This window comes from Kryptolebias marmoratus, linkage group LG22 (genome assembly GCF_001649575.2).
Source record: "Kryptolebias marmoratus isolate JLee-2015 linkage group LG22, ASM164957v2, whole genome shotgun sequence".
Lineage (NCBI taxonomy): Eukaryota > Metazoa > Chordata > Actinopteri > Cyprinodontiformes > Rivulidae > Kryptolebias > Kryptolebias marmoratus.
The window spans coordinates 12,913,549-12,925,005 of record NC_051451.1 but is presented as its reverse complement, the minus strand read 5'-3'; the positions used below and the strand labels follow the sequence as shown (position 1 = coordinate 12,925,005).

Genomic DNA, 11,457 nt, shown 5'->3' with positions numbered 1-11,457 from the left:
GGGGGGGGGGGAGCGGGAGGGTTGGCGTTCGAATTACAGCCTCATGAATGATTCAGTGGGCTGAGCGCAGACTGGTGTGTGCCCGCACACAACAAATGGTCCCGTTGGTGGACGCGCAACAACTATAAGCAAGGTCTCGGGACACAAACAAACAAACAAACGACAGAGTTACAGGTGGAGGCACTGTGTCTGTCTGTTGCATGCACTCACATGTTCAGATGACAATAAACATGGTTCATTTTTAAAAGTTTTCCAAACACACATGCATGCAATCGGGGCCGATTCTCATCCCTGTTTTTTTTTGACATATTCTCCTCATCTGAAAGAATATTCAGAGTACAGCAACGGTTGCCCACGGCGTCGCTTCTCGATGCAACTTTGCGACAAGCGGAATAAACAAGAGTGACACAGGACGCTTGAGTCCACGCGTCGTGTCAACAAAAGTACGTCGCCATAACGCGTGCTGAGCGTCATCTTCGGACCGTGTAAAACGTGCAGTGTGACCTCAATAAACGCAGGCCATGACAGAGCTCAGAGTGTGTGTGAGGCATTACCGTCAGTCAAATCCCTGCAAAACCTCATAAATACATATTTAGGGAATTCTCACACTTGTTTTGGGGGCTGTTTGGTTGAAATGGTGACAAAAAAAGGCCAAAAACCCTTTTGTGATCTGTGTTCAAGGTGTCGTTAAAAAGGGTCCTTTTCATTTCAATAATGGTCACTAGATTATGCCTCACAGTACACAACAGAGATTAAAATTATTTGCCTTTTCTCTCCGAAATACTCTCAAGAACAGGAAGAAATCATGTTTTTTATTGCGAGGGAGTTTAATTTGACCTAAAATGCGCTTCAGAAAGGAACTCGAGGATGAAATACAGAACAGGACTGGCCTAATTAACTTGGGTTTATATTTTATTTCATTTTCTGATATTCTTGTAATAAACACATTTCAAGCTTAAAATCTTTTTAAAACGCTACGTGAAGCTCACAAGCCGATATTGGGTTCGACGGTCATTTCAAGCCAATTAACAGCACCGCATTTCTGTTAAGAAGACCCACGTTCGCACAGAACTTGTTTAACACAATGCAGCAAGAGTTTCCATTCGGTCCACAGCAGTGCAGCTGACTCTAACTCCGGAGAGGGGTGCTCATTCAAGTCATTAATAATTTAAAGCGTTTTGCAGCTGAAACGTTTGAGGTATAAAATGCACAGACGCAACAGGGGTATGAGACGCTTCCTTTAAAGACAAACTACAAGTCGGTTTTAAAGTAACAAACACCAGGGGCAAAACGTTTTTTTTTTTTTTTTTAAACAGTACGTTTAAGGCTGGTTCCTTCCCGTTTCCGTCCATCTTTCTTTTCCTGCTCGGCTCCTTGTTGATGAGGGCCGGACTTCTCTTGGAACGTAACAGAGAGGGTTTTGTGGCGGTCTAATTGTGCATCTGGTCATAGTTTGTAATCATTAGCCTCGTCTGGTAGGATGTAAGGGCCGGTGCCGCAGTGCTGCTGGTGCTAGGGTTAGTTTGGGTTTTCGGCGCTTCTGCTTCAGCGCCTCAGTATTTAAATCGCCTGAGACTGTGCGCAGGTTCAAGGTTTGACCAGCTAACTTCCTCCCTCAACACAAGATGTTTTGAGTTTAACCGTCTGGCGTTGAAGGTGGGAGGCGATATCCATTCTTTAAAGGAACGCTAGGCTGTTAATTATTGTGTGCTTTTATTTATTTTTGCTCTCTGCATTAACAGAAACTCACAGGGGACGTCAAGCAGCTCCTCTCCTAACCGTGTGTGTGAAGGAGATGTTCACTCAAGCTCATTTGAGACAGGAAGGATGGAAAGTGAGGCAGGAAATGGTTATCGAGCGTGATCAGAGGGCCTTTGATAAACACGGCCCGGGTGTATGAAAATGAGTCGGCATGCCTGCGTGAGGTGCTAAATTATATTGTTTCAGCGGCAGCCGTCTGTTCGGAGAAACCCACAAAGTTTTTACGGCAATCTCAACATCCTTTCCTGTTTTTCTCCTTTTTTTTTTTTGTTTCATAAGCTCAGCATCACTCTCCATTTTCTTTGTGCGTGTGAATTAAAGAGTAGAAACAGAAACAGTCAGAGGTTTGAATCAAAGACACACCCAGGACGTGCGTGGCTTTGATGGGTTTTCTGTGACGCTCCTCAACCAGCCACCTTGTTACGTAAATAATTACTGAGATGTTGTTTTGCTCCCTCATAAATCTACAGGAAGCGCGCTCAATCATGAGGTATTTTTGCCTCGCAGCGGTCCTCGCTGAGCAATACACCCATTTAGCATTTATATTCTGATAAATGCGTACGGTGCGACTGCAACTTTGTAAACTATGCATTAAAGCAGGGTAAAGAATGGTCACTATTAATTTACTGCATGTAGGCAAAAAAAGGGTCCCTTCTTTTGTTCTTTCCCAGATGCATGATTCAGCTTAGTCCTAAAGGAATTATTTCCAAAACACTACTCGTGACCCAACTAGAGTTTGGGTAGAACAATAAAGCTGCCAAACTGGACTGAATACCTTAAAACCTTTTTAATAAAAAGATGGACAATCTCACTGTGTTGGGCTTCCTCCTCTCTTCTTTTTGACATATTTTTGGTGAGCGTAAGCAGTGCCAGAGACATTAATAGAGAGAGTGATTCTTCATTTTCAGGTAGCAAAATGGGCGGTCTAACGCAATGCTGTGCAAAATTATATCACCATGGGTTGTACGACTGCATGCAAGTATCCAATCATTTGAGGAAAGAACAACTTCAGCCCATTTCAACCCCAGTGTATTACACATAATGGTGCCTATTCCTTCTAATAAAAGTCAAGAACTATCAGGGCGAGCTCTAAAAGGACCTCAGAACTCTAACAACACAACTTTTTTTTGTTTATTTTTTACAGAAACACTTTTAAGCGACTGTTCCTGTATTACTAAAGGTAAACCAGCTGTTTTTAGGGCTAAGAAACACAAAGAAAGTCACACTTTGAACATAACGTATGTCTCCTTGAAGCACACAGCAGAGCAACCCATCACCTAACCGATTATACTGTCTTGTCAGAAAAAGTGCAAGAAGTTGTGACGAAAAAAACTTTGTCCGGACTAGAAGCTTCCTAAATCAACATCATGGAAAATCACTGGTGGTTCACTGCTTCTTCCCCCCCTGGCCCCTCATCTTTTATTCCCTACCTTGCAGAAACAAGGCCATAAAAATCGTGCCCACTGTCTGACCCACTTTCCATGACCGACGTAATCTCCCTTGCAACAAACTTCAGCCTGTTTACCGGGCCGGCAGCGGCGGAGTAAGCCGGACGGCGAGGAGTGAGCCAAGCTTCTCCAACTCAGCGTGGAGCAAAGCTGCGCGGACGATTACATCCTGCCGTCAGCAAGCTGCACACCACGGGCACGTGCAAATACGGCACAGGAGTCCCCTGCTCGGGACAAACGTGCTTCGCCGGTTCTGTGTAAAAAGACCCAGACGTACAGCTGTTTATCACTTTTACAGTACCCAACATTTTCACTAAACATCAGGATGTTTGCCGCAAAGAGAGTGAATGCTTTTAATTTACTAAAATAAATAGGTTTTTACTCACTTAGCGCACACTAATTTACAGAGGAAATTACAAGTTTTATTCCCGTCTGCTTCATCTGTGTTTTCATCCTGCCTGCTATAGTCTGTCATCGTGGATAAATGTGGTCGTGGACACAAAAAAAGGTGTTTTTTACTTTGTTGGCAGCTGTTTATAAGCAGGCCTGTCTGCCTGTCCACAGGCAGAGCTTTAAATGCGATAATATCACAAGCGTAGGATGCTGTATAGTGTCTTGCTAAGATCAAAACCAAGAGCCAAGTTTCACGTATTTTGAATTTTTTTTATCTGTTTGTAAATCCCATGGGTTCTCTTTATCTATCGAATTATCTTTTTTTACAACAATGTGGTTGATAAAGCTCTGCTGGTTTGACGTCATCACAAGTTTTTTTCCAATTTTGCTTCTTACTGACAAACCAATACTGATGGAAACATGATTACGTTGCAGTTCTGATCTTAGCAAACCTGTTGTTCTCAGAAATGGGAGTTGAGCACGTCTTCCACAACCCAAATGCCCACAAAACATGTGTTTACAAAAAAACTCCAAATACCTCTGATGAATAGGAATAAAGTCCCAGGACATGACATGATTTATTCCTGACTTTATAAGCATTTCTGTTTGGCAAAAAACAAATGTATTTAGCTGTATTAATGTAGACTCAGTGAGTACCAACAGGTTTGTGCTTGTGGTGAAAACTGATCTGCATTAGAACTGATTCTGATCCTCTAATGTGGCTGCAAATGAAAACGCCCTAAGGCCAAATCCTAAAACTTATTATTTGAACATTCAGATATTAAAAGCAACATTTACTGGACTTAGCAAGCAAGCTTGTAGCTCTGTCGAGGTAAATTAAAGCATTTTAACTGTCCCAAAAGAGCATCAATCAAGCTAAAATCTCCGTCCTAATGTATTCAAATGTAATTGACCAAACAAAATAAGATTTTGTCCAGTCTAGATATGACTGGGAGGTCTTTCTGTGTCTCCACGGAGCGCCGAGCCTCCATTAGGACACTCGAGCTCTCACTGCACCCCCGTATGACACCGCCGACTCGAGTTTCCTCCCTGAAATTGACCCTCTAGACCAAGCAGAAGATACACACACAAACACACAGGCCTGCAGAAAACACACCCAACAGAAAGTGTGCAAACTTGGGTACACAACACCTACACTTCCCTCAGTTGCACAACAAACAGTGAGCCCTGAGCCCTTTACTGTAAAATGCTGACTTAAAAAAAAAAAGTAAAATTATGTTTGGAAATGTGCAATTCTTCCTTAAAATAAGTCAGAATCTGTTCGATCCTGTTTATGAATCTGATGCTGACGTGAGGTCCAAATCGTGTTTGCAGGAAATCTGTTTAAATAGAAAAAAGAAATGTTTGAATGTGTTCTGCACAGTGCATCTGTAGATAAGAACTGTTTACTCTGAGCTGTTTTAAGAGCAAATCTCTGCAAAAAAAAGAAAATAAAAAATCGGGATGAAAAGACAGCTGCGTCCTTCACTATTTCACTTTCTGAGAAGGCATGCAACCCAGTTAAATATTTCAAATAAAACCAGCGGTGTTGCAGGATGGTAACAGTCTCAAAAATTGCACTACAATAAACACATGGAGGGATCGATAGTTTTACGGAGCCCAAGATTAGTGATAATTCAGGAAAAAGCCCAGGCAGATAACACAACAAAACCCAAACATCTGGTCTGGGTGGTGCAGACGGAGCTGATGACTGTCTTTTCTGTGACATTTCGAGCACGAGGAATGGAAGCAGTGAGATCGCTCAGCCCTAACAACTTATCAAGCCATCAATCACAAACTGGGACAGATTGAACCAGACAGGAAGATAACATGTAGAGAATGGGGAGGAAGAGGGTGAAAGGGCTGAAATGAGATGGGGAGGGGGGATAGGGAAGCAGAACAGAAGGGGATGGGTAGAAGTGTGTGTGTGTGTGTGTGTGTGTGTGTGTGTGGATGTGGGGGAAGTATTAACTGGAAATCATGCCTGGATAATGGAAAGAGTCCGTGCATTTGCTTTAAATCATCCCCAGCGCTCCTTTCTCCACCCCCTATCCCTCACTGTGGAGATGGGTGTGATGTAAACTAATAAAGCCTCAAAACACAAGCTATAGACCCGAACAGCTTTATATACACAGAGCCTGGATTTCCTCTGTGATAAAAAACCAGTCGAATCAGGTGTGTGCGTGTGTGTGTGTGCAGACCACATGACAAAGATCTGTACTTTGCAGCTGCAGCACTGCCTGTCCGTGATGACTTACTACAGCAGACTGATAGCACATTACCAAATGAGGTAAGACAGCGTATTTAAATGGCACAGCGAGTCTCGGGGCAGCTGGCAGGACAAAGCAGATGACACTTAATTCACAGAGAACAGGCTGGCTACGGCTAGCGCTGCTGGGGCTGCTTTGTGTTTTTAAGCTAAACCATACATGTTGTAAACACCTACCCGCTGCGATGTCAGTGATGAAGTCCTCTTTTCTTGTCTCCGAGACCTCCAACCAGCTTATTTACCAACTTGCTATCTGTAGCAAGCAAGCTAGCGTCCCCCAAACACACAGGAAAACGGAAATTCTCACATTAAATTGCTCCGCGTTTATGCTGGTACAGCAATAATAATAATAATAATAATAAATTAAACTGGACCGCGTAATAAAAAAAGAAAATAACGGAAGACAATGAGCGTTACTGGTTCTCCTCCTCTCTGAGTAATGAGTTACGAGCGCTTTTTTCCTTGGAGAAAACGTATCCACGCTGCGTTATTTTTAATGACAACCTCTCCGTGTTGCGCTGTCCTTTGTTGTGAGCGCGAGCATCTCAACGTAAACACTGAGCGCAGCCGTTCTGCCCGTACTCTGCGCGCGAGCGTGCGCTGTGTGGGAGGGGGGACGTGACCGCAAAGGATGCTGGGACTTGGAGTATTATTCCCTTCTCGTCGCTGTTCGCTTTCACAGCCGCTCAATGGCGCCGAGAGCTCAGAGTTTTCGATCTTAAACAAACAAAAAAATAATAATCTAACAAAACAATAAAAAAAACTTTTGTACTTAGGTTAATTAAAAAAAAATTACTCATAAACCTCTGCAGTTGTATGTGGCTCCAATTTGTTTTTAAATGTTCTCGGAAAACACCACATAAAGCAATTTTAGACGATTTCAGTTAAAAATTTGGACTTTGCTGTTGAGCTGTTTTGTTTGTCAACAGAAATATTAAAGCAAACCAGGAGGCAGCCGCCTGTTTTTTGTTTTGTTGATTTATTTGTTAATTAATCTGCAAAAAAAAATTATAATAATTTAAGTTTCAACTTTGCAAGTAGCAACAATGAAAACATAATTTTCCAATTTATTCTTGTTATTACTTTAATAAGTCACTTACACACAAAAATTTATAGTGTATGCATACCTCATAGGGCTCCCATTATGAGTGCTTTTTTTGTTTGTTTGTTTGTTTAGTTTTTTTTGTTTGTTTGTTTTGTTTAATGGTTAGGTTCCCAAAATGCTAATTTTAACCCTCATTAAATGTTTGAAAAACTCTTTTTGTCTCTTAAAATTTAAGAAACTTCAGTACGGGCACTTACAAACATCCGTGACTGCAGGATGCCCAGGTTCTGTGAATGCAAAAAAGCCCACAACATCAGCCCTCCACCACCATGTTTGAGAGTTGGTATGAGGTATTTAAGTTGATACACTGTGTTTGGTTTTGTCTGGATGGAACTCTGGGTGATATATTATAGTCAAACATCTGAACTTTGATGCCCTCCATATGAAACCATTGCTCCAGAAGTCATTTTGGTTTGGTCAGATCCAAATTTGCAAACCTAAACAGAACATAGATAATAATTTTGAGGAGATGTTTTCTTGGAGCAACACTTAAGAAAGTTTTACAATAACAGGCTATCAAAAGTGACCAAAAGGAACCTTGAACTCACCATAAAGACCTTCAGCAGCTCAGACAAAAGAACCAACGTGCCACACGGGCCGAAAGGTTCAGTTTGGGTGTTCAGGAATGAGACCAGGCTTGTTTAACTGTCTGAGCCTCCATCTTTTATCTTTATCACTAAAATGCTGCGTGTTCACTTTGAAATCTTCGTACATAAGAACCAGACTTTAACGTAACGAGCTATGCCAGTGGTTTCCAAAGTTTGGTGTCTGGACCCCATTGTGGGTCATGTGAAATGTGACGTGAGGGTCTCCAAATGATCTCCAGAAATAAAATTAAATATAAACAGACTGCTAATGGTACATTTTCACCTTAATTACTGCTAAAAAATAGATGCAATAATAATAATGTAAAAACCTAGTATGATAGTAGTTAAGGTTGTGGCGTTGTCATGATGTTCTTCTTTAATAACAAATATTCTACGATTAAAGTTGGAATAGCCTCTGCTGCTCTCATTTTGTGGTTCGGAAGCTGTAAAGTTTGGAAACCGCTGATCTATGCAATAAGAGCTGAAGCTTAAAAAAAAGCAGCTGTTTGAGTGAAAATCTTTGAGTCGATATCTGCAAAATTAGCCGTAAATCAAAAAAGGGAACACAGGAGACAGTTTCCCAGGCTGTTTTGGGGGAATTTCGGATTGATTTTAAATACATAATGAACCAATAAGAAACAATCTTAACTTATTTAATCTGCTCTGAGCTATATATTTTATTTGACTACATATGAAAGATCACACTGAGTAATATTTTTCTTAGTTCACGGTTTTGATCAAAACTTCTCCAAGCTGTATTAAGACTTCCCAATAAATATTTTGAACTTTGGCTGCTTTTTCCACACATTTTTCACTCCATTCATCTTCAGGGGACTGTTGTTTTTTGTTTTTTTGTTAGGCCTCTTAATTCTGACCTAATCCTTCAGGCATGAAAACACTCCTGAACTCAAAGGATGTCAAGAACCCATTTTAAACAGGAAAGACCTTCCAAAAGCTTGGAGATCGCAGCAAAGTCCTGCTCTTTGGAAGCAAAACATAAAAAAATTAGATGTGAGGTCAACCTTTTTTTATTAGTCCTGTATATATGTGTGCAGAATAATTCGTAAGTGTGAGAATGAGTGGCCAAATCAGTCGATGCCAGAAACGGATCAGACAGATCTCAGCTTCTCAGACTCACACATACGCACGGTGAGGGCCTTATTTTTACACCACGGAGATGTTGTAAAGCACACACTAACATCTGCTAATAAAATACACGCCTGCCGCTGCAGCGGCTGCCAGGAGTGAGTAGCAGTCACTGCAGGTTGAAGTGGTTTTCAACCAGCTGCAGAGACTTAAGAAACCATCTGTGCCTTCACACACACACACACACACACACACACACACACACACACACACTTCCTCTGCACACGTGTTGCATAATCTCGGCACACACTTTAATCAGTGTTTGAATCGTGTTGTTGACGTTGCCACGGTGACAACACCTTTCCAGGGCTGGAAGCTGCAGACACGCCCTCCTCTGATTGCGGTTTACTTCCCTCCTGGTTGATATTTGGACAAACGCTCCTGTTTCCAGTGAACCTCAAGCATTAGGAAGCTGAAAACGGAGAAACAGATATAAATTCACAAGTTCTGGGTTCAGATGCCACCTTCAAAACATTCTGTTTTTGCAGACTGGTTTCATTAAAACGGATATATTTCCTCAATTGTTTCACTTTTGCACATGTTCTTTAGAGGATTTGAAAGATGAAAAAAACAGCCGCATGACCAAACAAAGATGACTTTAAAGAACCTAAAATGTCAAATTAAAATTACACAAAAACAACAAACGACAGCCTTGAAATGCTTGTTATATGGAATATATTCAAAATTAAAATTTTTGCATGACGTCATTTATCTAATGCCAAGGATAACAGTGATATTTAATGAATAAATTTTCACTGTGCTTTAAAGGAAAAGTGATGCAAACTTTTATTTATCAGCCTGGAAAATGTGTTGCTCAGGAGTTATGAAAGAACATCAATAAATCTGAAAAAGTAATACATGAATAAGAGGCAAAGTGGGATAGTATTCTTTGAAAAGTGGAATAAAAGTGACTTTTATTGTAAAACAGCTGGACAGCAATTGTTTCTTTTAGATTTCTGGCTGAACTCAAATCATTTCATCTCATTTTCATTCCAGAAAATTGCACAATAATAGTTTACTCAGTATTCACATGCATACTTCTGCCTTTTTGCAACCTGTCTTATGTAGGTTTGCGTTTGCTACAGAGAAGGAAGAATGACCTCCACTTTTTCAGACAATTTCTTTTGCAACTAGAGGAGCCCGAGCTGGTTTATACCTGACTTTATACGCTCGGAGGTCACACAAATTTTTATAAAATGTGGTTAAAACTGGAGAAAATTCGATGTGAACGCTGAGTGCTGAATGACTGCTGAAATTTGCTCAGGAAGCTGAAACTGGGTCGTTGAAGTTAAAACAAGGAGATCAGAAGATGAAAGGAGCAGAACTATATAAAAGATAGACGGAACAGGAAGGTAGCTAAAAGTAAAAAACGCAAAATAGCAGAATGGTAGCTAAAGGGTGAACAGAGCAAAATAAAAGCTAAAAGGTAAAAAGAGCAGAAGCGAGGCTAAAAGGAGAACTGTAGCTAAAGGGTAGATCGTACAGAATGATAGCTAAAAGTAAAAAGGAGAAGAAGGTAGCTAAAAAGTAAAACAAGCAACATAGTAGTTGGAAGGTAAAAGGAGCGGAAAAGAAGCCAAAAGGTGCAGAACAGTAGCTAAAAGGTTAAAGTAGCAGAACTGTAGTTTAAAAGCAAAGTAGAAGCTAAAAGCTCAAATTAGCAGAAGGGTAGGTAAAAGAAGCAGAAGAAGAACTGCAGCTAAAAGATATATGGAACAGAATGGTAGCTAAAAGTAAAAATGAGCAAAACAGCAGCTAAAAAGCAAAAAAATAAAAAATAAATAAAGCAAACTAGAAGCTGAAAGTTAAAAGTTGCAGAATGGTAGGTAAAAGCTAAAAAAGAGCAGAATAGCAGCTAAAGGTAAAAGGAGCAGAATCTTAGCTGAAAGCTAAAAGGAGAGGAAAAGTAGCTCAAAGCTAAAAGGAGCAGGAATCAGATAACTTATCCTAATTTCCTAATTTCTCCCCAGCCCAAGCCTTGAAGAGCCACACAGATCGGCTTGTTGTTGCTCCTCACTTCAACTTCCCTAACGTGATGCAAGCGCCCTAAAATCTCAGCATCTGCTGCTGTCCCATGTGATGCTGACAGTGGCCAGAGTGTGTGAGATCGCACGAAGGGCAGCCCGTTCTCACTTCCTCCTCTGTTGTTGTTGTTGTGCGATAGGACCACAACATAGCAACAGCTGGGGAGCCGCGAGCGCAGCGCAGACACAGCCTTCGACTGCTGGGACAGGATTCTGTGATGCAAACATGCTGCGCTCATGCAGAGCAAAATATTAAATAACACTACTGTCCCATGTCTGAGGGGCCGAGCCGAGCGCTGTTGTCATGCTGCCATGGTGACAGTAACCATGCACCGGGGTAATGTTTACAGAATGTTTAGTGCATCACAAAGTAGACACGCAGGGCGGCTGGACCCAGTGAATCAAAAGTTTGTGTGTGTGTGTTGGCATTTTGCAAGACTGAGTACATTTTTAACTGGCAGCTTTCAGTATTTATTGTGTGTGTGTGTGGGTGTGTGTATCCTGCTTTGTTTATCTGATTAACAAGCTGTAGCTAGCTATTATGTAGTGTGGAACTGGCACTGCTGCTTCTTTATCCCTCCAGTGAGGTGCAAAACGCTAATTGTGACAAATTGGAATGAACGGTTTGCAAATTAGCCCGTGCATGTGTTTCCTAATTGAACTCAGATGTTGGGTTGTGATGAATGGAGCAGGACAGGCTGTGCTTGGCAAAAAAAAAAAAAAA

At 41.2% G+C, this 11,457-nt stretch overlaps 1 protein-coding gene across 1 annotated transcript in view; it reads right to left on the bottom strand.

Annotated features, from left to right (window-relative positions):
• peli1b (pellino E3 ubiquitin protein ligase 1b) overlaps positions 1–6,436 on the bottom strand; it is a 37,877-nt gene extending 31,441 nt beyond the window's left edge. Inside the window, exon 1 of the mRNA XM_017430183.3 lies at positions 6,049–6,436. The gene's annotated coding sequence lies outside the window, so the exon portion shown is untranslated. The remainder of the gene's footprint in view (positions 1–6,048) is intronic.
• Between the last annotated feature and the right edge of the window lie 5,021 nt (positions 6,437–11,457).